This window comes from Ambystoma mexicanum, chromosome 6q, assembly GCF_040938575.1.
Source record: "Ambystoma mexicanum isolate Mex_15411 chromosome 6q, UKY_AmexF1_1, whole genome shotgun sequence".
NCBI classification, from domain to species: domain Eukaryota; kingdom Metazoa; phylum Chordata; class Amphibia; order Caudata; family Ambystomatidae; genus Ambystoma; species Ambystoma mexicanum.
The window spans coordinates 844,577,287-844,604,822 of record NC_090937.1 but is presented as its reverse complement, the minus strand read 5'-3'; positions in this window follow the sequence as shown (position 1 = coordinate 844,604,822).

The following is a 27,536-nucleotide window of genomic DNA, read 5'->3' as shown; positions in this document are numbered from 1 at the left end:
ATCAACAGTCTTCTCTGGATATGTTGGCATCAGTGGTGCAAACAGAGCAAGCAGTTCCTCAAGAAGGCCAAGAAGGCGCGGCATAATTGATAATACCTTCACTGGAGATTGATTTTTGGAGGAAAGGCCTTGTTACAATTCCTTTATTAACTAGCTGCTAAAAATTAGATATCATCTCTAGAAATAGACATGCGTTTCCGCATACTTTAAAAATGTAGGAGTTTTAAATAATATAACACTGCCACATAAATTGGATTACTCCCAAGTAATATGACTATGGAGTGTGTTGCTATCACTAACATGTCTCAATCAGCATGTCGTGGCCTAGCCAACATTTTATTTTATCATCTGCAAACAAGTGTTTGGCTCCACATGCTTAGCTGTGTGTTTCATGAACATTTTCGGTGCCCACACCTGCTAACACACTTTCTGGGCTGGTACAGCTCCCAGCAAGTGCACACATCACACTGGGGACTACCCTCAACGTTCTGCAGATGTTCACCTGGTCCAAGCTCAGAAGTGTTATGACATCCAATACGAAGAAGTACTGGATTTCTGCCCAATGGAGGCTGATATTCACATGAATGTCCTTCTCCAAAATCTGTATGAGAAGAATGCCTCTGCTTCTTTGATCTTTTTCTCCACCCATTTTATGCTGGTCCTCGTTCCCCTCCATTTCTGCTCTCAGGGGTACCGATGCTACAATTCAGAGCCCACAGGGGTGGGTGTTTTCAGTACAACTTCCTGATTGTACTTGGCCTGTAGGGGATATGCACACTTTTTTCATGCATTTGTCAAACACACATTATGTCAGGGCACTTGGGTTATAAGCGTGTGCATTCAGGGATCTCATGTGGATTTGTATATTTCTGCACCTATTTTGTTGATGTAACATCATTTGCACATATAGGTTTTAATTTGTATGGAAGAGGTGGGAATTTTTATGTGTGTGTGTGCTTATAGTCCAAACCTAGCTCAAGAGCAGTAGAGCGCTTTACTACGGGAGGGTGCCAATATTTGGTTGGATATTTTATACAGTTGAACAATACTGTTGATTGTGGGAGGGAAGAATTGTTACTCGGCCAGCAGGTATTGTTGAAAGAGCCACGTTTTCCATAACTGGAGGATTGTGGGGGCCTATTAAGCCTCTGGCAGGGTTGAGTTCCAGGTCATTGAGGCATGGTAGGGGAAGGACTGCTGTCTTCTATTTATGACTCCAACCTTTTGATAGCTTTGCAATGGGAGTTACATGTGCCTAGAGATGTGTGGTGTTGAACCTCAAGAATGCTAGTGTTATGTTAAAGACTGATTTGTAGTTGATACATGCAATTTTGAATATGATAATGCAGGGATGGGCGGAGCCAGTGAAGCTCACGCAGTGCAGGAGAGATACAAGCTCACATACTGACACAAACTGGGAACGCAAATCTACCAAAATGCTTGACAAATTTAGATCAAGAGGCTACAATGAACCAGAATTACAAGAAGCTAAGCGAAAAGTATATCAAAAGGAACGACCACAGTTACTAACACCAAAAATTCATGATAGCAAAACTGACCCGAAATTGGTGTTTGTCAGCAAGTACAGCATCCAATCGAACAGGATAAAAAAAACGGTGTCCGGTGTCGGACTGAAAACTGGTCGAATGACATTTGGTCGACGAAATTTGGTCGAAAACCAAATGGTCGAATTTTTTTTTTATTTATATATTTATTTTTCGGGTTTTCGTTTTTTAAAAAAAGGGTTTTTTAGAGAAAAAAAGGGGGTTGGGGGGGACCCCCCCAAAAGGGACCCCCCCAAAAAAATAAAAAAAAAGGGGTGAAAATAAAAAAATAAAAAATTCGACCATTTGGTTTTCGACCAAATTGGTTCGACCATTTGTCTGGTCGACCAATTTTTTTCAACCAAATGTCTGGTAACCAAAAAAAACATACTGAAACATTGGCCAGTACTAGAATGTGACACAAGATTACAAGGCAACTTCAGCAATAAACCAATTTTTGCTTTTCAAAGAAGCCACAATCTCAAGGACCTTCTTGTAGACACCAATCCCAATCGAATAGAAAAAACAACGCAGCAAACATCCAGGAACGTACCCATGTCTTTTATGGAATAACTGCAACAATGTGACCAAGGGTAACATCATTACTCATTCAAGTACTGGTGAAAAAATCATACTCAAGCATCATGCTACATGCGAAACACATAATGTAATATATGCGATCAAATGCCCATGTGGCCTCACATATGTTGGACAAACCAGCCATAAAGCACGGATTCGCTGGAATGAACACAAATCCAATATAAGAACAAACAACCGTCATTCACCGATTGCAAGACATTTTCAAGACCATCAACACCAGTTATCTCAGATGAGGTTTCAAATTTTGGAGGTAATCAGAACTAAAAACTTACGCATGATCTTTTCGAAGAAACTTGAACAACGAGAAGCGTATTGGATCGATAGGCTTGGAACGGTTTCCCCCACAGATTTAAATGAAGAACTAGATTTATTTTGTTTCTTATGAACTTGGTAAAGTTGAAGAATGTAACCCACAAAGGGAATTAATGATTAAGTGGCGTCATATGTATGGTAGTTTAAAGTAGAACACTGAATTTGTTGTTGAACAGCTAACCTGAATTTGGTGCAAACAGCACTTACAACAGATGGGATTCATATGAGCCACTATAACAAGGGTCAATGAATAAGTATGTCATGCCAGAATGACGGTACGCACAATATGTATAAAGTATTTCACATGCAAGGTACGAAAAAATATGTGATAATAAGCAATCATGCTATGCTACAACAATAGTATGCACTATATGTACACAGCAATTCACATATATGTATGGGAATGTTTTTTCAGTTGCTTCCCAGCACAAGCTACGTTTTTTACAATTATGTCACGTGAAAAATACCTATGTATGGGAATGTTTTTTCAGTTGCTTCCCAGCACAAGCTACGTTTTTTACAATTATGTCACGTGAAAAATACCTATGTATGGGGACGTTTTTTCAGCTGCTTCCCAGCAACAGCTATGTTTTTTATCATTATGTCACTTATTAAATACCTCATCAGCAGGTAAAGCACACATTATGGAGCTTCATCACACGTTAATCAGCAACCTACACATTTTCTTGTATCACTCGTATAAATCGCATTGTTCCGTACTTGGAACAGTACATCAGCTTGTTTGACTATACAATTGTACATCATCAACAAGTTATTATGCCCCACAATAGTTAAGGAGCAACAATTATTAAGATCTCGGCACGTCAGTCTACTCGACTCTTTGGTAGAATTCGGAATGACTTATACACTGTTATCGGCTTCAATATACTACATTTCCCAAGCACCCGTTGACTACAATTTCGCGTCATCACGTGTTCCGAGGTGATGACGTAGTATTTTTAACCCCACTTTATATAAGGCTAGACAAAAAAGACCCCTTTTCGAATACTCCCTCTCTCTCACGGTCAGGGGATGACCAAAAGTGTTAATATGTCAAGGACGCAGTTACACCATTCATAAAATTTACTGATCTTTTGCAGATGTATTAATGCACACCCCACCCTCCTGGTACATTTAGTCTTGAAAAAATATACCCAGTACGTGTTACTTCAATTATGAAAAAAAGTTTTTTTTGTTTTAATCAAGTATTCACAACGATAAAAACACTCATAAAAGTGTTTGGTATGAGTATGACCCAACCTCACACAGCATGGTATAAAAAACAATACAAATCACAAGTTTGACATACATATAACCACATCCAATAGTAAAAAACAGTACACAACACACATAAATGGATTTAACAATTGTCCAAACAAACTGAGTACACTGACTCAGATACACAATAATCCTGACTTGTTTCAGTTCTTCCTTGCACTAAATGCACAAACTTTCTTCAGGGGAATAGTTCCATTTCATAGTTTCCACCATGCAATCCAGAGCCACACCCGGAAGTTCCCAAATTGTTCCTACACCAGGAAACACAAACAAGGGGGGCGGTCACCAGGCATTGTTCATCATACACCTACACAAGTCAGTATAGTTCCATCAATGAGACAGGCTGCAGCAGGGTGGGCTGACTTGAGTGGGATCAGGTGTGTGACTAGTAAGGAGGTTGTTTCTCCCATCGATGTGTGAGATCATGAGGGCTTGGACCACTGTGCCGAAACCATGCAGGGGAGATGATGGTGTAAGTGTGAGGAGTGCACAGATCTTTTTGGTTATATTTGGAAGGAAAGGATACTATCAACAATGCAGGGCGTTGGCTAATTCTGCCAGCTGTAGGGTGAACCTTTGCCGGTGCACGTTATTCAGCCATTGTTGCATGCATTGTGGTTTGGTGGGGGGACCGATGCGGGGTTAATTTTGAATTAGTCATTTGACATCCATGTTTAGATGGTAGCCAGGCATGAGTGATGGCCTGGGGGCCTCTGACCTTAAGAAATGTCATCAGCATATACTTGAATGCATTTTTGGCATTGATTAGGAGTGTTCCCAAAGGTTCCGTGTATAGATTGAATACAATTGGGGGGAGGATGGAACCTTGCAAGACCCCACATATGACTGGGAGGCAGGTGGATCTGAATTAGCTCATCTGTCCAGCCTGGTGTTTGCCAGATATTAGGACGCAAACCATTTTAGGATGGTTCCAAGGGGCCCATCCTGTCAGGAAGGAGGAAGAGTGTTAGGTGGTTGATTGTATCAAAATCAGCCACGATGTCTAAAAGGACTTGGAAGCGCAACAGCCCTGTAGCTGTGATTACCAGTGCATCAACCACCACTTGGATGGCTGTAGCCCCTGTGCTGATTTTGGAACTGAAACTAGATAGGTAATTGAAGAGAAGGCCAACTGTGTCAATTTTGGCAAGTATTTGTGTTGCACTACCTTCTAAATAAGCTATAAGCTTCCTGATGAGTGTGAGGTTTGTGATGGGTCTGCAGTTGGCTTGTTTCTCTGGGTCAAGCACAGTGGAGTAACATTGCTGAATATGTTGGTGGGGACATGACATCTGAATAAATGGTGCCCCAGCCAAATGAATGAGGGCAAAATGGTGTGCCATGAAAGTTGGGGGGGACAAACACCCCTGTCCCCCTCAACAATTACGCCCATGGTCAAGCGAGTGGTTTTTGAGAATGGATTGTATGAAACCTGTCTTCAACTGATCCGGGAATGCACATTTTATTTTTTTATTGATATATTTATAGTGTGCCAAAGCCTGCAGGCATCAGGGTGCAGTGCACAGACACAAAGAGTCTTTAAAAAAACAGGACAAATGAAACTTGTGCAAGACCTCTTCTAACAGTTTTATTTAAACAATCAGGTTTTCAATTCTTTCTTAAATATCCATGTTCCATATCCATCCACCGGAATTGCCCTTTTTTTCATCTTCGCATTTTACTCTTGCTCCAGCTGGCAAATTGCAAAGGAAAATAGGCTGAAAGACTAGGGAAAAAAGAGTGGCGCAAATAAGACCCAAACAGATGAGCAGTGACTGAGAGGTGTGTGGGGCAGAGATCATGTGACCTAGATCCACTTGCACCAGTTGACCCACTACAAAAATGGATTTTGTGGTGTGGGGTTGTCCACGCCTTCCACAGATCAAAATAAGCCTTCCAACACGCGGCCTCTGGTTCTAGTACCTTTTCCTACTCCAGTAACTGAGGTGAGAATTCTGGGTCACTTAATTGACTCTCCTTTGTCTTTAAATCCCCAAATGAGTTAAGCAATGTGGTTGTGAATCTTCGCTTCTAATGTTGATGTCTGGATTGCTTAAGGGATAACCCACACATTTTCAGGTGTACAGGTCCACCAGTGCCGTTGTATACTTTCCTATTACTAAGTGTATTGTACCATGTAATTGCTTAACCTTCTGTAACTTTTGTACCTACAAATATTCTAACTGTTCATCCTGTATGTAACTATTGTACAATCTCAAGAAATGCGTCCAGATACCTCCGGGCAAGGCGCACAATACAAATAAACTAAATACAAATACAAATAATGGTCCACCAGCCTGGCCATCAGTTATGCCCACCCAAAGCAAGAACTTTGGTGAGGGCTCAGAACCGTTACCACACTGGTCTCCCTGTAACGTTGAGGTTATCGCCATATCCAGGGTCGGCTCCCTCAGGGGTACAAATAGTTTTAAAGACCTTTTCCAGGATGGGAAAAGAGCGGAACAGACATTGCATGCACGCAATATGAAGTAAAAAATCATATCATATCAAGATGGCCACCGCAATCGGAAAAAGAAAAGGTGATGGTTATGGGATGCAGTTTGCACAGAGAGAAGGGTGCTCCAATCCGAACAGATATGTTGGTGAGATGGGGTGATGAGGCAAGAAGTGTTCTGTGGGGGCCGGGGTGGGATGTGAAATCAGGGGAAGGGGAATACAGAACAAAATGTGGGTGACACTGGGGAGGAATTCCAGTGACCAGGAGAATATGGGCAGGCACTGGCAGATTTTGCCCACGCTCTAGCAAACCTATTTCCTGAGTGCACTCTCTGAGCAGAACATTTTCCTTTTCCAAGAAGGCACAATTGATTAATGCATTTCCTGCCAGTTTCCTGGTCTTGTAATGTATAATATCTGATACTACCCAAAAGGTCCCTACATAAGCTTCAAATGATACAAAATATGGCTTGCCAAATACTGTTATGCCTCGGACAGAGAGATCATATCTCCCCAGCTCTCAAGTTTTTGCAATGGTTACCAATTACATCCAGGGGTCTTTTCACAGAATAGCTTCTGGCCCTATATTCAAACTATATCAAGGCTATCAACATAGAGAGGACTATTTATTGCCTTGGTAATCAAATCTATAGATTGCAATTTTCTGTTTTGATGAACCCCATACCTCCTGCCATCCAACATAAAGAGCACAAGCCCCATAACAGGCATCTTGCCCCACCACTGCCCAGGTCGCAACCCCCATACTGGCATCCTGCCCAGCACTCAGATCACAAGTCCCATACCTGGCATCCTACCCCCACTACCCAGAGTACATGCCCCATCCCTGGCATCTTGCCTACCCACCACCCAGAGGACAAGTCCCATACATGGCATCCTGCCTGCCCACCACCCAGAGCACAAGCCCCATAACTGGCATCCTTTCCCCCAGTACCCAGAGCAAAAAACCCATACCTGCCTCCCCATCGCCCAGAGAACAAGTCCCATGCCTGGCACTCTGGACCCCCACCACCCAGTGAGCAAGTCCCATCCATGGCCTCCTGCTCCCCTCCACTAGGATTGCATGTCCCATGCCTTGCATCACAACACGTTACTTGCACTAAACATAGGGGATTTTTGGCATGAATATTTTCTTTTAGAATGAGAACTTAATCAACATTTTTGCTATACCAATACTTGAAATTACACTTACTTGTTTACAGATTCTGTTCTGGGGATCTTACCCCGTTACTACTACAGTGACAATAGTCTTGTGGATTTATCTCATACTACTATGGGTAAGCATTAACACCACGTACATAACTAGTTAATACGCTGACCTTGTGCCTATATTGGCTCAATTATTATTGATTTCAGTAATCACTATACTTTTCTGGTTTTCTCTCCTTTGTGTTGTCTCCCCATTGGTTTATTTCGTTGGTTAATTTTTGCAACATTGTTCATTTTTTGATATGTCTTTCTATACCCTTGTATCCTCCCCTCCCTTTAACCAACCCCTGTTTTTCTATCTTTTTATTAATACTTTGATGTGATAATCTGTACTGTGGAATGACGCAATACTGTCTGTGTCACAATTCATGTAACTTCATTATTGCATTTATGCTGATATCATGCCTCTCTACAAACTTTACTTGATGTAATTATGGCAAACATTATCACATGCATATGATGATTGGTTGTGCAATAGAATGTAGCCCAGCTTTGAAAAAGGCTTAGCATAGCTGAAGCATGTTATCGTTTATGGGCTCTTTTCGCTTTTGAATGTGTGACAATGCAACACAATTAAACAAGCATATATTTGATGGCGCTGAGTCCTGGAATCACTTTTGCTTTACACTGTTTGTGGTGACGGTTACTGTACTGTGAAGAGGGAGAGCTTGACTTGACTTCACTTGTGATGATTACTGCCTGACTCTACTTGACTTTCCAAAATGGTGTCACGTTATCTGATGATCTTAGGTCCTTTAATCTAGTGTTCATACGATCTGGCCTCCTCCCATTTCCAGTGGGCTTGCACAATCATCTGAAAACTCAGCACTGAAAGGCTTTACCTTGTTTATGCTGCTGCTGTCTCTGTGGTTGCTCATGGGCACAATGGGCACGCTCATACAATTTCTAACCGGTGGATCTGCACAGAGGAAGCTTTTATATTTCTTCCGGAGCTGCCACTCTCACTTCGTACATGGGTTCCTTATCTGCTAAGCCGGGCCGGGCTGGGCCATTATCGTCGCCAAATTGTTGTAAGCATCAAAGACCAATTGAGGCTTTATTCCAGTTTAAAGGATCTTTATTTAAATTCTCCCTCCGCATCCTTCTCTGAGACCCTCACCAACAGCCACTTACACGCTGACGTTCCCCCACTCACTCTCCACTCCGATTCCAATCTTAACATTCTAGCATCCACATTTTGGAGGGAGTTCAAGCCCAGCATGCCATAATAAAAGCAAATAAACCACTACTCGCCCTTGTTCTCCTTCAGAGGAGTAGTAATTGTGTCACTGGCAACACCTAAATCACAGGCAAGGCAAGGGAATCAGGGGTCATGGCATAAGCTGAGGAGGGAAAGGAACAAATCCCAGGGCCCTCCCCATGTGCTCTCCCTAAAACATGTGCCCTTAAAAGTCTTGTCTAAAAGGCCTCAGTTTCCTCCAACAATCTTTATCCAACCCACAGTCTATTTAACTTCAAGGAGTACAAACATTTTCAGTAGTGGTCTACTGTTCTCTGACAATTATTCATTTTCTAAATAGACTGTGGGTTGCTCCTTCCTGGTCCTGGTGCTGCCCAACCTGAGGCTGTGTGTGACCCTCCTGAATCTAAGTGCTGTACTGTTAACCTGTGTGCTGTCCACTCTGAGCCTGCATGGTTCCCACCTGAGCCCATGTGTTGCCCCCCTGCCCTGGGGTGCTTCACATTCTGGGCCTGTGTATTGCCACCTCTAAGCTTGAGCATAATCCTTTTAGAGCCTGTGTGTTATCCTCTGTGATCTTATCATTTACTCGCTTGTGCCCCTCTTACCTGCCCTTTTCCAATTCCTTTGAGCTGAGCATTTCAAAATTAGTGTAAACCCTTTCTCAGAGTCCCCATTGACCCAGAGAAATATAAAAGACCCCTGCATATGTCCCTGCAAATCAGTGTGCACTTAGATAATCTGAGACAGGGATCCTGATGAAGTTCCTCTGAGAACACAATATCTGCCCTGATCCTGTCCTCCAACTCCCAGATTCTATTAAGTCTTTAGCCAGAACCCCCAGGAATGGTGTATGAATTCACTACCCGGTTTTACTGGTGGTATAGACAGTCAATGTGGGGGTCTCTGACACTTCTTCGTCATCTAAGAAGAGGTCAGAAAGGATCTGAAAAAAAGATCTGAAAATTCTGAGGTTTGGAATCCAGGTTTCAGAAACCCGATTTCCATGGGTTCTTCCCAGGGCTTTTATGGGCAGAACTTAGCAATGTATCTTGGTTTCCCACAGGCAGAACACCTCACTACCTCGAGACCAGGGTATTTTCCAGTCTGTCAGTATGAAGGACCTCAGCTTGGATTCAAAGGCTGGTGGGGTGGGGCTCAGAATATTGAGAGATGGACTCTCTTCTCTTCAAACCCAGTGATTTTGTGCCACTGGGTTTCTTAGGTCTCCTTACTGGCTCCTTACTGGCTTCTTGAATACATGGCTCTTTGATATGCATTGGTTACTTGATTGATTCTTCCAAGGGTGGCTTATATAGCTACCAGATGGCTCTTTGCAGATATAGGGTAGGTAATTGATCAAGTTCTCCGGAAGCTATGTCTCCCTGACTTCTTCATATGTTAATGTTAATGTTAAAGGATATTTGCACCGCGCACTATCACCACCGGAGTGGTCCCCTGGCCCTCTAGGTCTTATTGTTTAACTATTTTTTTATCAGGTCCCTCACTTCATATGGCATCTGGCGGGAAATGTACCCTTAACACACACATAGATTTCTCAAACATATTCTATAGTGTTCCTGATCCTGTGTCAGTCTCTCCAGGATACCTTGATTCAGTTCTATGTAAGGGGTCCTCCCATCAGCATTAGGGGGAAAAAGGCATGCTGTGCTTCCAATGTCAGAAGTGGGGTGATGTACCATGCACAGCAATCTCTATTCTAGCTTGTGGTCTCAGCCACCTTTTCAAAGTTCACAAAAAAGTTTGCTGGAACCTGCCTTTTGCTGATTTTTTAGGATTGTGCGTGGCACTGCTCGCTGTTCCTGTCAGGAATAGCCCCCTGTAAGTCTACAAGAGTATCTTGATGTTGATGGCTAATATCCAGCTGGGCATCCATCAGGGTCTGCAATAAGTTCTCTAATGGCGTTAGTGGGGAGCCTTCATACATGGGATTGGCATCAGGTGGCGTAGCTGTGAATTGTGCCTCCTCTTCTTCCCCATCAGAATTCATGGATTTGTCCATCTTTGGATTTCAGAGCTGCTGGAAGGGTCAGTAGACTACCACCACTGACTTGAGCCTATTTCAATCAGCCAGTTCATTTTCGGGGTCACCCATATTTGCTCTAGTAAATTCTTCTTTTGTTCATCAAGCAGGTTGTCTATTATTCTGAAAGGTTGGCTTGGGTTGGAGTGCTGCCTGACCCGGCTGATTCCCACGAGTATTCTTATGCTTTGGGTTGGGTGCCAAGACTAAGAAATTCCAAGTCAACTATTATCTCCCAGATTTCTATGTGACAGGTTTCAGTAGTTGCAGCCAGGGTCGGACTGGGACAAGAAATAAGCCCGTACACCCAAAAAAAAGTGCCCCACCCATTAGCTCAAAAAAGTTGCCCACCCCAAGGCTCACGACCCTTGACCTTAGATGACATCACTGGAAGTGATGTCATTTGACCCTACCCCAAATTGACATCCCAGGAAGTGATGAAAGACGACCTTTCACCCCTTGATAAAACAAGAAGTGGCATCAAATAGCATTGTTCCTAAATACACTACAAAAAATATAGTTATGATTTCACTAAAGTGATATACATTTCATACAAGAATGGATCACAATATGTATCATTAATATCTGTGTGTACAGATCCATATTGTCAAATGACTGTGAGTGCAAGCAGACGTCCAAGGCCAAATGATAATATGTTATTGTATAGCATTTATGCTTAAGCTCTTTTTTGCAGAACAAATATGCATACAATATCACCCAACCTGTGTTGGTACTCATTTATCGACCTAAGAAGGATGAAAGGCTGAGATAGGCTTGCTGGGATTCAAACCTGCAGATCAAACACACATCACAGCAGCAAGCACTCAACCCAATGCGCTATCATATTGGCTATAGTAAAATGAGCAATTTCCTGTAGTGGAGACCATTACAATGGTAACTGAGATATAACAGCAGACCAGTTAAGTTCATCTGCATATCTGGTGCAAAGTTGGCCGCATGTCAAGCCTGCATGCATCTACTTTCAGGCTTCAGAGTTTGGCAAAATAGGGAACGCAGGGCACTCACAGGTCATCCCATACTCTGAGCACTTGTTACTTCATGCATGCAAACAAACATTCTGAACAGCATGGCAGGGGATGGGAAAGATAGAAACATTACAACAAAGCATGCATTGTGGCACAACAAAGTCAATGACCACTTGATGTGCTATGGTCAAATATTTCTACACTGTACAGAAGCTTTTAGGCACAAGGATTTTGTCAAGTGACCGAGGACACCGAGATGGAATGTCTTGTGATGATCGTAACTGAGACAACGGCAGAAAAAGCAAACATGCTATTACTGCAACTTGCAAAAGGTCAACTACATAGTCTGAAATGGATACTTATTCTACTCTAAAATTGGTTGTTTATCACTAATATCATTAATACATATCTATCACTAATACAACAGCACAGCCACTCCAAGGGGAACCGTGCCTCCTGGAGAGGCGGCACAGTGACAACGCCGGCCGGGGAGCGACCCCAGACCCCAACTTTGCATGCTGCAGCAGCATGTGAATGATGCATGCATCATAATTTATGATGCACACGTCATGCGTGCAAAATCATTCATCAAAGCAAGGTAACATGTGTAACCTTGCTTTGATGAATTATGCCATTGCAGGTGTTTTTTTATTCTTCAAAAATGTAAAAAAGACTTAAATGTTTTTCTTTTCTTCAAATGTTTTCTTTATTTCAAACCGGCCCAGGCATGGGCAGAAACCAGCCCCCACTCCCCAGGGACTATTTCGGCCTGGCCACGGGCTGAGAGGCTGAGGGGCCAATCCGACCCAGGTTGCAGTCACCCAGGAGCCATCTGTCTCTGATTTCTCATACATTTTTCGCTTGCATAAGAGGACTCTTTATCAGGGATTGATGAGCCCCACTCCTGGTACTAGGTGTCACAGATGTCCTCATGAACACACAAACTCTCGAAGACAGTTCAAGGTTTTTTCTTGAAATGATTGGGAAGAGCCTCACTTTTGCCCACCCCTCCCTTTCTCGTTTCTCCTAGACGGTGTCCTCCCTAACCTAGGTGTCCCTATGCTTCAAGACTGTCACTAGAGATTGGTAATCCCTATTGACTATATAGCTGACTGACAAGTCATGATAGCCCAAATGCAAGCACCTGATCTATCTTAATTCCTCTGGGACAATCTAGGTGTATCCTACCCAGATCCCATAATAAAAAATGTATCAATCCCACTTGAACCTTTCCTGGCACATTACTGTACTCCTCGCCCTGTAGTTGTATCCTTCTTTTCACTGTCTTCTACGTGATTTCCTCTCTTCCTCCCATTCTCCTTCTTTTTCCCTCTCTCTTCCTTTTTCTGGCCCTCAGATGCTCCCCTTTCTACTACTCTCTTTTACTCTCTGTCACTACTCGCCCCTCTCTGCTCTCACCTCTCCTTTCTACTACTCTCCTTTCTCCACTCGACTATGCTCTCCTCTCCTGTCTACTACTCTCTCATCTATACTTTAGTACTCTCCCTTCTCAATTCTACAACTATCTCCACTCTGCTGTACTACACTCTCCTCTTCACACTGCTAAACTAGAATCCACTCATACCTTCTCCTGCAGTCACCCTGCTTTCACTTTCCAAGTGACTTCCTCATTCAATCTCATTCACCCCCTAGTCTCCCTCTGTTAGCCACACTCATTTACATTGCACACACTCTCATACCCAGGTACCTCATTGCAGAACTAGGCATTAATTTTGCGCATCATCGAACCCCTACCTGGCACACACAAAAAATCAGTAACAGAAAAATGATAAGGAGAACAAAAATGTTCCTCATAGTTCCAAACCAGCAAGGGACCCAGTCAAAAATGTCATTGAACCAGTTTCTGGGTTGGATCCCCCTTCTCTCTTCATTCTTTTACCCAGGTTGTGCACTGCTGATATCACATGTGATAGAGTTGAATTGTCAGCGTCAGCAGAAGGTGCGAATGTACAACATGCTCTCCCGATTTTTCGGTAAACACTGCCGTCCATTGCTGTGGGGAGGTCTAGGATGTACCGGTTTTGCATGGTCATCAACCGCAGGGCTTGAAGTTCCACTTTGATCAAGTTGAATCCTTCTTCTGTGTCATTGGCCAGCTGGATTAGTTCCCAACACAAAATCTGAAGCCATTTGGTTTTGGCTCGCACCTGGATGCTTAGCACAAGGGAGGTGAATAAAGTTTCTGCAGAATTAAACAGTCTGTTTTGGTCAGGAATTTCTACCAGTAGGTCTGAAGATTTACTGGAGATATAGTTTGATGATCTCCTCTTGCGGGACACTTTTTCCTGCAAATGATCTTCTGACAGGATGTGGAGGGCTCTTCAGTTGCTGGCTGGGGTGCCGAGGGAATTTCTGCCGGCACCCTGTCCTCCTGTGCATGGTTTTCCGAGCCCCACTGGGCATGGCTTTCCGGGATCACCATCAGGGCTGAATGCAATGGGGCCATGACGAAAATGATTCACCACTTTGCCTTCACATCAGCTGTTTTCCAACATATATCAGTTTGAGATATACTATATTATTGTGTTCATCTTTACCACACAGCCCAACTTTGTGGATGGGGCCATGCTAACAAATCCCCTTTTTCTATATTTAGACTGTTTGAGTTCTCCCTGTAAAAGTGCCCAAATTGGTCCCTTCGTCACGGTAATTTGCAAAGACCAGTCAATGCTGTCTTGCAACACCGTTTCGAGTCCATTAATGAATATCAACAGCACCACAGAAGAAGGATGTGGCTTTTTGCAGTGATTAGAGCAATTTGTTCTGCATTTTCGTTCATCGAGATCGCCCATTTTTTCAACCAAGATGGCGTCCGATTCTTCGCTCTCAACAAGCACGCACACGGTCTAGTAGTCGGTTTTTTAAAATACAGACACACCTAATCCGCAGCCTTCAGCGTTTTCATTCAGCGCGCGGCATTGTAACAGTCTGCACCTTGCTGGCAAGATATGCCGGGTCAAGAACAGGTAAACAGATTAAAAAGTTACGCTGCCGCCGGTTAATTAACTATGACCCCTGTGAGTTCAGTCTCTCACTAGGACTCTATGTGTTTCTCTCCTTTTGGAAAATAGTCACACGACGTTCCATCTGAGAAGTTTGTCAAATAAATATAAGGCACCCCCTCCAGTCCGGGTCCTTCGGATAGCAAACTGTGGCTTTCGATCAGTAACACTGACAAGACGAACACGTTCCATCTAACTACACTCCGCGTCGATCAACGCACACGCACAGGGCTCGTGCTCGAATGGGTCCAAAGGTAATTACTATCGGTTGTCGGACAAATGTTGGACATACTTTTAATAAAAACATAATGTTTAAAGTCATTAAACGCATAGTTTCGCTTGCGCAATCACAATTTAACAATGATATAAGTGGTTCCGAAAAATCAATAGACAAAAACAAAAATTTGGTTTTATTTTTTGCCCTTTTTCAAACTGTAAGTTTGCACAGTTGATGTTATCGAATTTGGTCTACACAGTCACCACCTTCGACGCCTTACACTGCTACAAAGTAATTGCCAGGTTAGTACCAATGGTTGCACATGCACATCTATAGAGATCCTCTCTTTAGTTTTTAAAGGTGCCACTAACACGTTATCTTTGTGTTTTTGGTTTTTAGCTGCATCATTATGCATCTATGTCCCTAAAAACTTATTGTCCTGAAGACGGGTTCAGCACATGTCTCATGACAGATTAAGCCAGCCAGAGAATGTTTCCTCTTTTCAAACTACATCAGCTGATGCCCAGAAATACATTTCTCTGTGTCGACAGAGCCAAGGACCAATAAAATATAAACTGAGGATATATGCAATGTCAATATTACACCTATACTAACCTCACTCAACTGTTTTTTTTTAAAAAATGATGACGGTTGTAGTTGTTGTTTTTTCGACTAGAAAAATGGTGTTTTTTCACTAATTGTTTTTATGTTTTGTAAACAGAATGCATTATGTTTTTTTTAACATGTTAGTTTTCTACAGATTAATTAAAATATGTTGATCTCTATTCCTTTCCCTTGTCCTATTTGGATCATTTTGACCAATATGACTGTCAACACTTAGTGCAACCAGGTACACCTAGCATGTGTAGAGGCGGGTAGCTGTTTTCAGTGGCATTCTTGTTACATACTCTTACATTCGGTCCTCAGCCACACAGCCCCCTACACGCTTGCTTTACTGGGTTTACAGTCTTACAGCGTACAACATGTATGTTTGGACTTGAGATGATTAGTTTGTATGATGTAGCTCTTTGCGTGGTGAGTGTGGACTTTGACCTTTCCAATATGGCAAACAAAGAATGTTCGAAAAATAGCGTCATGGAACATCCCATTACTATGGTGGTACTTTTCTCTATCGTGAAGGCTGCTGCAGCGAAGGCCTGTTAGCACACAAATTGTTCCTGCTTTGAAGAGTCTAAGGTGCTGCTGTAATAGGCCAATAGCTTGTGGCCCAATGATGTTTTTTGTGTCAGCAAGGCTGTCAGTAGTGTGCCATTGCAGTGGGAGAATAAATAAAACTATTGATCATAATCTGGCGTCGCTAGGACGGGTGCTATTGTGATGATGTCCTGTAATTTAAGAAATTGTGTGATAATTTCTTGTGTCCATTTTATGGGGGCGCTGCTCTTTTGAGCTTCTTTTAGTGCCTGGAGAAGGGGGTGTGTGTATGCAGCATAATCCATTATCCATGCACGGCAATAATTGCAAATGCCAAGGAATTTTTGCATGTCTTTTACAGTTTTGGGCATTAGGGTTTGACGTATTGCTGCTGCTCTGTCTGGTATAATTCTCTTACCGTCCTTTGATATCAACTGCCCCAGATACAACACTTCTGCCAAGCAGTACTGCAGTTTTCCCTGGTCCACCTTGTACCCTTTTGTTGCTAATAAGTTCAACAATGTTATTGATTCTGGTCTACATTGCTCTTCACTTTCGCTGCAAATTAAAAGGTCATCTACATATTGAATTATTGTGCTTTTTACATCGATATTACCAATGACTTCATGCAGGAATCTGTTAAAGATGCTAGAGCTCTTGCAATAACCTTGGGGCAACCTGCAATGCTCATATCTTTTTCCACCCAGGGTTAATGCTGTTAGGTATTGGGAACTGGGGTCGAGTGGTACTGATTAAAAAACATTCTTCAGGTCCACTACTGTGAAGCACTTGGCTTCTTTTGGGACACTGCACAAAATGGATGCAGGATTTGGCACTAAGGGGAACTCCTTCGGTATGATGCCATTAAGTGGGCGGAGGTCCTGGATCATCACCCAAGCCCCACCCTTTGCTCTTGTGATAGGTTAAATTGCGGTGTTGCATGGTGAAATTGATGGTACAACAATGCCCTGTTGTAATAATGCGTTTATTGTTTCCTTTATTCATCCCTCTGCTTCTCTGGATAGTGGGTACTCTTTTACTCTGGGTGGTACTGCACCTGGTTTTTGTTTTATTTTTATAAGTGTTACTTCCTGTAAGAGTCCTACATCATGGGGCCCTGTTGTCCATAAATTCGGTAATACTTGTTTCATATCTTCATCGGAAATCGAAGGTGGTGCACTGACACTGGCCATGAGGGACTTATTTATTTCTCTATGTTGAATCATTATATCGCAGGGCACACAAATTTCCATTATTATCTTGCCATCATTGTCACTGTCAGTGAACAGCTCTTCATCAGTAAGATCATGTAGTGCTATGTTTGGGTCAATACACAACACTGTTCTCCACTCATATCCATGCGTATCCAGTTCTATTGTCACAATACGTTTAGCTGACACTTGCACCCCTTGTAGGTCGATTGAGAGGATTGTACCAGACACAATTTCTGGGCTTACCACTGGGCGGAAAACAAAATCAGATGGTACTCTCAATTCCTTTCGCATTATTTCAGGCACCACTTTAGCTAGTACTTGTATCCCATAAATGAGCATGTCAACATCCGTGGGCATTTCCATTATTGCTACCTCAATTGTCATGGTACTGATCATTAGCATTGCTCTTAGTGGGTATACCCATGGAGTGGAGCACACTACCCCTCGTTCTGTAAAGGAAGTGTTCATGTTAAGCTTACTGAAGAGGTCCCTCCCCAGCAAATTTATGGGCAAATCTTTGTGGTATAACAGGGGTGCTCATATAGTTTTTCCCCCCCACCGTTATATCCAAATATTTTGTGTAGGGACCCTTCAAAATTGCCCCAGAAAATCCCTGTGTTTCCAAATTTCGGCCCGAGAGTGTAAACCGGCCTTCCATAAGGCACGATTTCTCTGCTCCTGAGTCCACCATGAAGATGAAGTGTTTGTTTCCTATCACCTCCCCCAACAGTGGTTCCTCATCTGGATGTAAGGTAGTCGATAGGATTGGACAAGAAAGTCCTCTCTGTGGGCTGTCCTAATCTGGGTAAGCATTTGTTCCTGGGACAGAAAAAAAATGCTCTCTCTGATAATTGCTGTTCCACGGAACGGTGCTGGTGCGCCATTTGCGGTAGTTGCAAAGATATTTGTGGGGGTGCTTCCCATCGTGTTTTGACGTGCTAATTGTTGGTGCAAGCTTTGTTGTGGTGCTTGTGGCCCTTGTGGTATTTGTTGTGTTCCTTGCTGACAGTTATTATAAAATTGCTCTGATTGTCCATGGCCCCCCATCGGTAATCGATAAGGGCTGCCCGGATGAGTGTGGCCATATTGCTATTCATTTCCAGGTCGTTGGGGCCCTTGATAATATCCCATGGGTCGGGCGTGGCATTCCCATGAAAAATGTCCCGACCTCCCGCAATTCCAACAGGACCCTTGGCCCCCTCCCCGAGCCCCTTGTCCTCCAATCCCACCTCTCTGTCCCCTGTACCCACCTCGTCCTCTTCCAGGCCTTACCTGGCATAGGGAACCCTCATAATGCTCCTCGGCAGCCCATTGTTCCTGCCCGTGTGTGGACCATGTTGCTGCCATCCTTGCCAGTGAGCCTCATGACCCCTCCTCTTCGTCTCCCTGTCTCTCAGGAGGCAGGGCCGCTGTTATGACAGCGACCTGCACCAGTTTATTTTGTACAAGTTTTGCTTCATCTGCCAACCTCCTCTGTACAATTGCTTTTTCTCTTTCTTTGATCCTCCTACAGTGGTGTACTATAATGCTCTGATTTTCAGGCAAACCTTTGACGTCTATCCCTCCAATTTTATCTAGGGCCTTCTGTACCTCCTTTGGGAGGCCTCTTTTGATGATGAAGTAGAAACGGAGGTTGATTGGTCCCAAGCCGTGACCGTCTCCGCTATCCACAGATCCTGCACCCAGAGATTGTACTGTGCAGCCTCTTCCTCGTCTGCCATGGTACAATCCATTACTGAATGTAGATCTGGAGTGTCAGGGAAGGTTCTTCATAGTGCATCCCATACTTGAGCCTGTACATTTTTAAATGCTGACCTAGCATGGCGGTCGCAATTTGTTGTTACTCCCGGGAAGCCAGCCATCATCCACACCCATCTGCTTGGTCTCCCACAGCGGATACCACCAGACTCTTTACGCCCCTATAGCCAACGGGACCACTGCAGTATGTTTTTCAAAAGCATATATCCATTTTCCCGCCCCTCCCGAGAGTGGGCGCAATGATTTCAACAAATTATTCTTGTCGATCTGTGCCCATGGTATGTAATGTGCCTCCCCGCTCCTTTGTGAATGAGGGGCATCTGCAATTTTGTTTTACTTCCTTTTTTACTTACCTTTACTCCTTTTGCTTTACTCACTGACATGTTTCCCAACCTACTTCGGAGCCTTCCCTGCAATCTTTGTTGAACCACCCCATGTTCCTGCTCTTCTCGTAGTGGTAGAGGCATTCCTGTTGCTCCTTCCTCACACTCTTCTAAATTGCTCAACACCTCATCTTTTTCCCTACCTGATTCTCCACTTTCCTGTTCCTCACTTGCTTGACTACCTTCCTGTCCTACTAGTACTAGCTTTATGGGGGTATTGTTGAGGTGAAAAAAAAAACTCCCCTGATTTTCCTTCTTCAGGTTGTTCCAGTTGGCTAGATGGATTCCTGGATGGGGGTGGCAATGGTGTTGGCCCGCCCACCGAGATAGATGGTGGTTCCCTTCCCCCAGGCAATATTTGGCCTCTGTCACATAATATTCTCAACCGTGTCAATTCCATTTGTGTGGTGGCTAGTTGTTTTTCTAAATCACTAGTTAGGTGTGCGAGGTTTACTGGAGGGGTGCTGGTGGAATGGTACAACCCTCTAGGGTCGTAGGGAGGTGGGGCTGGTGCTGAGGAAGTTGAAGGTGCATTTGGCACAGGCAAATAAGATGGGTCACTGTACCCCACAGCGGGTCTAGTTAACAGTGGGTAAAGCCTAGTGAATTCTTCATCCCCTGTTTTTAGCACTTTTTCCTCACCCAGTTCTCCTCTCTCCCCTGCTAGGGCTGGAGCCATTTCAGACGGCACTTCCTTGTCTGTACCACTAATAGGGGATGTTTCTTTAAACATCCTCCAGAGATCTAGCACTTCATGTCTGTTTTGGAGTTGCTTTCCCAGGTACTTTGCTAACAAGTGGGTTATCACACGATCTAATATTCTTTTATCGAATTACCCTTCTTCTGGCCACACTTAGGATGATCCCTCCCCCTTTATCTCTGTGAGCCTCTGGTCATGGTACTTTTGTATTTTCTCGCTGTACAGCGGGAGGTGCTGAAAAATAGGGCTAATGGTGTATCTCCCCCGTAACTCCCTGCTTCACTCTCCACTCATGTATATGTTGTGCATCAAAAAATTAAATCAAAACACGTTTGTTTACCTTATAACACCTAAATAAACAACTTACAATGTCACAGATTAGAAAACTTTTCACATACACCTTTTCGACTCCAACATACACAAAAAGCACACTTTACACCAATTCAACATAAGACAAAATTACATATACTCCTAGACAGGCCGGCATAGTTGACATTAACAACAATTAACATACACATAAGTTTGCTGTTCTTCTAATTACCCCCTCACGCTGCCCTGGATTACACTATCATGTTCTTCTCCCCCACTCACTCACCCTGCCCCCTTCTCTGAGCCCCTTTCGGGCTGACCTCTAAAAGCGTTATGTTACCCAGAAAAAGAATTTGCTAATATCTCCCGAGTTTATTCATAACACAAGACTCCTACGTTTTTTCTTTTTTTATCTCCACTTATTCCCTGCACTGGTCGAGCCAATGCTACGCGGCGTCGCGTTCCACCCCCTTTCGGAGCTAAGTTCCCATACTCTTCCCATATTCCGTTACTTCTATATTCACAACCTAATGGCCATATAAAGAAAAGAGAAGAAAAAGCCTACCACCTACAGTCATACAAGCCCTACACCCTGAATCTGACTTCTCACTATTCACTCAGCATTACCCTTATATTCGTTATCTCCTTTTTAAAATCCCGCTCCTTTGAGATTCTCGCAACCAATACTCATTTATCTGGGGTGATCCGAGAGCCTCCGTTCATGGTCTATCCACAATCAGGGCCACACCCCAAACAAGCCGTGACACGACCTGGCGAACAGTCGGGTATCTGCAATGGCCGGACCCTTAGAACCTCTCATTGTGAGTGCACTGGTCAGCTGCAGGTGGCAATTGTTTTGCTGGGGGGCGTCCCGGATCTCACAGCACAACACAGGGGTGTCTCTCGGTGCACCCTCAAATCATGTTCCAAGCGTCACCAAGTGAAGGCGCTCACTCCCTACATCACAAGTAAAACTCAGAGTAAAGGACACATGCGAGTAGAGAATGAGACCAAGAGATAGATTGTGAGAGGCAACACATTTTATACAAGAGAACTACACTGCTTTGAGAGCTCTCTGGCAAACAGTAAAAAGACAATACTTTTTAAAGGGTTGCAGCGTCATCTGTGAAGATTTCAATACAGTCTACAAGTTATATTTTGATTGGTGAAGGAATGGGTTTGAGTATAGCGCTGTAAGGGCGGGCTCCATGAGATTGGCTGATGACTTGGTGGAAGATTGGACATCACGTGGTTCATCTGGGCCAGTCTGTGCGAGGTCAAGGTTGGGTCGGGCCCAGAGAGGCGGCTGGTTCTGGCTAACTAATCTAAGACATATAGTAAATAATGTTCATTACTACACCTTTGATATTTTACGAGAGGCCTATAAATTGTACACGCTGGTTTACATTATCTTACATTAAATCATTGCCAGGGTGAAGGGTGTGCAGGTCTTGCTCTCCAGGTAACATGTGGGTAGCTGGATTGATAGCTGTCAGGTCTGGCTCATCAGAGCGGGAGGGGGTAGAATGACACATGTTAGTTTAGGACAGAATATACCATGACAGGAGTCTGTTTTTATTGGGTGCACTCTAGGGTGGTCAGCGGGGGAGGGTCACACTTCTGTTACATCAAAAGAATAGCTTTGGAGGGGCAAAGAGTTGAACAAGCAGTCATTTTCCAACAGTGGGGGTGAGAGGTGCAGGAGCAGGTTTGTTGAGATAGATGGGCCACAAGTCATGATTAGGCCAGTCACACAGAGGACAGTGATCTCGGCGGAAGGGTGAAATGAATACACTGTTTATTCGCAACAGTTCGTGTCAGAGCAGCCGTGAGAAAGGGAATTGGGAGGCATAGGCATGGGAGGAAAAATGTGGGGGCTGTCAGCACTCGCTGTGCGCGGTGCTGCTGAGGGGAGAGAAGGCTTCACAGATACCAGAATGCGGCCTAGTCCAAAGATGGAGTCGAGGGTACACACAATGGAGTCCAAATGTGTCTTGGGATAGCCCCACCTCTACATGTGTCGGAACTTGTCCCCTGCAGCCACAGAAGGGCAAGGAAGGCGTCCCTCCACTAGTGCAAGAGCAGGTGGTCCCTTTCACGTGGAATGCATGGGGGGCTAAACCGACACCTCCTCCCTTACTCTGGGGCCCTCACAACTTCTTCACCCTGACTCTGCAGCAGGGCCAACTCTGGTAAACATCCTGAACCTCTTGCAAGACTTTGAGTGTGTTCCTTGACCCCTATTGACAGGGTAATATTTCAGACCTTGTCACATGTATGCGAAGGACGATCATGGTCAAGTTTGATGAAGACTGCAGGTAGGACTTCGATTTGCTGTAACTGTGGGTCCAGCAACTTATGTTAATATTTAACTCCCAATCACATACCTTGAGGCAACTGAAAAATTCTTTTTAGCAACGGGTTGCAAAACTTGATTCTGGGAAGTAAGGGTAGCTTTATTGTCTGCCTGTACTGTGTTTTAGATTAGAAGCACATTAATCAGGATGCGAGTAATAGAAAGAGGTGAGTCATTCAAGATCTTACATTTCTCTCATGTCTATAAAACGACTGGAGAAACCTTCATCTAAAACAACTGGGACACTAATATTTACTTTTTGCCAGACAAATTCCGCTGTAGGATTATCCTAATTTTCATGCCCAGGGATGCTAGATAGTCAGCCGTGAAGTCCAAAATGGATAACATAGTAATAATTTGTGTTTATATATATATCACACGGCCACGTTAGTGGCCGTGTAGTTATGGTGAAGTTGCTAATCCCATACGAAGAGCACTTTTTGGGCGGCTTATCACTACGCTCTCGCTGGACGAATCTTCCCCAAACTTTGCAGTATATGGCTCACTCTGATTTTTTTTTGTGCAGCTTTGGTCCAGAGGTCCAGGGGGGGCTAAGTTATAGGGGGGGTCCCAAAATGTCTTTTTTTCCCATAGACTGAATGGGGAAAAAACTTTGCTCACGTCTACAGCCCAAACCGCTGGTCGGATTTTCACCTAATTTGCGGCAGGAGCAGTGGCTTGGTACCAAAAGCGTGCTTTTGTAAATTTGGTGAAAATCTGTCCAGTAGTTTTTTTAAAAATGACCAAAAAGTAGGTCACAAAAAATGAGTGATATCTATGTCCGGTCCGCGGACACACTTCCCTGTTTGCTCCGCGGACAGTGTCCTGATTGGCTAATCGGCTTGCGTCATGTCTGGGGGCATGCAACATGTCTGCTGATTGGATGGTGAAGAGCGTGGAGTGTGTCGGATTTTTGGGAACACCCGCCATCTTGTGTCCGCGGACATCCACGGACAGCACGGTGACAAATGGTGGAGAAATACAATTTTGGCAAGTGTGTTGGCGTGTAAGACTGTTTGGGGAAGGTAGGGGAGTAAGAGATGGGCAAATATTGTATCTATTTAGGTGGCAGGCACCCCTGTTGTGTTTGTTGTGTCTGCGGACAGACGCGCTGTCCTTGATGTCCACAATCAACCCAAATGTGGGTGTCCTAAGGACACTATACCTGTCCGTACTGTTCGCATGCAAGTTGAAACTGTTCTAAGAACACACACGGTGTCCGGGATGTCCGTAATCAAACAAAATGGAGGTGTCCTAAGGACACTATACCTATCCGTACTGTTCGCAGGCAAGTTCAAACTGTTCTAAGAACACACACGGTGTCTGGTGTGTCCGTAATGAAACGAAAATGGAGGTGTCCTAAGGACACTATACCTGTCCGTACTGTTGGCAGGCAAGTTGAAACTGTTCTAAGAACACACACGGTGTTCACGGACATAAAAATTGACCATATGACATAGTTAAAATGTTTGATTCTATGGGTGTGATCTATGGGCGTGATATGCTGTGGTGGTTGTGGCCAGGGCCTAGAGTCGTGGGTGCATGTGGTGGTTGTGGTCAGGGCATAGAGTCTTGGGTGCATGGCCGAGGTCATGCACCCAAAACCAAAGTTCAAGACTCTAGGCCCTGGCCGCAACCACCGCAGCATATTACACCCATAGATCACACCCATAGAATCAAACATGGGTGTTATCTATGGGTTTGATATGCTGTGGTGGTTGTGGCAAGGCCTAGAGTCCTGGGTGCATGTGGTGGTTGTGGTCAGGGTCTAGAGTCTTGGGTGAATGTGGTGTTTGTGGTCAGGGCAAAGAGTCTTGGGTGCACCCAAGACCAAAGTTCAAGACCAAAGTTATAAGTACCGACGTTATAGTCTGTAATGAAATGAAAATGGAGGTGCCCTAAGGACACTATACCTGTCTGTACTGTTCAGAGGCAAGTTGAAACTGTTCTAAGAACACACACGGTGTCTGAGATGTCCATAATTAAATGGAAATGGAGGTGTCCTAAGAACACTATACCTGTCCGTACTGTTCGCAGGCAAGTTGAAACTGTTCTAAGAACACACACGGTGTCCGTGGACATAAAAATTGCCCAAATGACATAGTTAAAATGTTTGATTCTATGGGTGTGATCTATGGGTGTGATATGCTGTGGTGGTTGTGTCCAGGGCCTAGAGTCTTGGGTGCATGTGGTGGTTGTGGTCAGGGCATAGAGTCTTGGGTGCATGGCCAAAGGTCATGCACCCAAGACCAAAGTTCAAGACCAAAGTTATAAGTACCGAAGTTATAAGCTAGCATGGGTGTGATATGTTGCGGTGGTTGTGGCCAGGGCCTACCGAAGACCGAAGTTATAAGTAACAAAGTTATAAGCTACCATGGGTGTGATATGTTGTGGTGGTTGTGGCCAGGGCCTACCCAAGACCAAAGTTATAAGTACAGAAGTTATAAGCTACCATGGGTGTGATATGCTGCAGTGGTTGTGGCTAGGTCCCAGAGTCTTGGGTGCATGGGCCATGCACCCAAGACCGAAGTTATATGCACTGTTTGTTTCAGTCGTTGTGTTATGGAGCAGTATTCATGAGTTGTACTTATTATAATATACTTACTGGTTGGTTTGGTAACTGGAGTACATATAGTCTTTGTCAATTTCTGTGATAAAAGAAAAGATCATGTTAGTATTGGTAGTTTGTAAAGACTTATAGCATTGAATAATAGACATTGTTTATTCATTTTGACCCTCATATTTAGTAGATTACAAACCAGTGTACTGTGCTATTTGCTCAGTTTCTGTGTTTGTTTTTCAAATCATTGGGTCTGTGGGAAAAAAAAATCCATGTCGGATTAAAAAAAACTTTTATTTGTTATGCTACAGTCTATTTGTTTGTTTGTTTTCAGAGTTCACTTGTTTCTGGCTAATGTTCTATCTTTTCTCTTGTTGCATATTTTTGGAGCAGATAGATACCTGTTGGTGTATTCTAACTGTCTATGTTTTGTTATAATTTAGTGGTATTGATTTATCTGTTTGGTTGTTGGAAAATCTTGGGGCAGTTAGATACCTTTTGGCGTATTCTAACTGTTTATTTCTTGTTATAATTTAGTGGCATGTATCTGTTGGGTTGTTGTAGAATATTGGGGCAGTTAGATACCTGTTAGCGTATTGGAACAGTTTATAGTTTTTTTTAATTGAAGTTTTGTTAATGTTTAAGTACAGATTAGTTATTAAATTTTGGTTTTAAGAAGATTAAATAAGCTTTTGTAAGATTTGCTGGTAATCTCTGCTTTAGAGTAATGGTACTATCATTACATTTGAACCATCCACATTTCTTTTGAGTATATACAGTGTGGTGACCTGCATTGGTTGTGGCTCCTGCGTGGTAGATAAAAAACCTTTTTTGTTATGCTACAGTCTATTTGTTTGTTTGCTTTTAGTGTTCACTTGTTGTTTTTGACTAATGTTCTATCTGTTGGCTTGTTGCACATTTTTGGAGAAGTTAGATACCTGTTGGCGTATTCTGTCTATTTATTGTTATAATTCACTGGTATTGATTTATCTGTTTGGTTGTTGCAAAATCTTGGGGCAGTTAGATACCTGTTGGCGTATTGAAACAGTTTATAATCTTTGAATTGATGTTTTGTTAATGTTTAAAAACAGATTAGTTATTAAATTTTGGTTTTAAGAAGATTAAATAAGCATTTGTAAGATTTGCTGGTAATCTCTGCTTTACAGTAATGGTACTATCATTACATTTGAACCATCCACATTCCATTTTAATATATGCAGTGAAGTGACCTGCATTGGTTGTGGCTCCTGCGTGGTAGATAAAAAACCTTTTTTTTGTTATGCTACAGTCTATTTGTTTGTTTGTTTTTAGTGTTCACTTGTTGTTTTTGACTAATGTTCTATCTGTTGGCTTGTTGTACATTTTTGGAGCAGTTAGATACCTGTTGGCATATTCGAACTGTCTATTTTTTTATATAATTTAGTGTTATTGATTTATCTGTTTGGTTGTCGCAAAATATTGGGGCAGTTAGATACATGTTGGCGTTTTCTAACTGTTTATTTCTTGTTATAATTCAGTGGTATTCATTTATCTGTTTGGTTGTTGTAGAATCTTAGGGCAGTTAGATACCTGTTGGAGCATTGAAACAGTTTATAGTTTTTTAATTGAAGTTTCGTTAATGTTTAAATACAGATTAGTTATTAAATTTTGGTTTTAAGAAGATTAAATAAGCGTTTGCAAGATTTGCTGGTAATATCTGCTTTGGAGTAATGGTACTATCCTTATATTAGAACCATCTACATTTCTTTTTAATATATGCAGTGTAGTGACCTGCATTGGTTGTGGCTCCTGCGTGGTAGATTATACCTATTGTTGTGAAGGTTTTCTTACCAAGTGATACTTGACCATGTGTGAATCCAGTCAGCTTGCAGTTGTTTTTGGTACCATCTGCATTGTAACATAGAAGCATTAGTATCATGTATTTACTATGTGTTTGTATTAGTAAGGTGGAGCGATTATCTGAATTACATAATCTACCATGGTTTGCATTTTGTCCAAGTTGCTGAAATGGAACAGATTCACAATTAGGTATGGATACGTACACAAAGTGCTCATTAGGGATTTGTTCCTGTGTCACATTGTTGCAGAGAGTGCATGTATGTTTCCACATGTATAAAATCTGGAAAATTTCATTTATAGGTATGTTTTTGTTTTCAAGTACTTGTAGTAAGTACATTAGAAATTCTTGTGGATCTTCATGTGAGTTTACAGT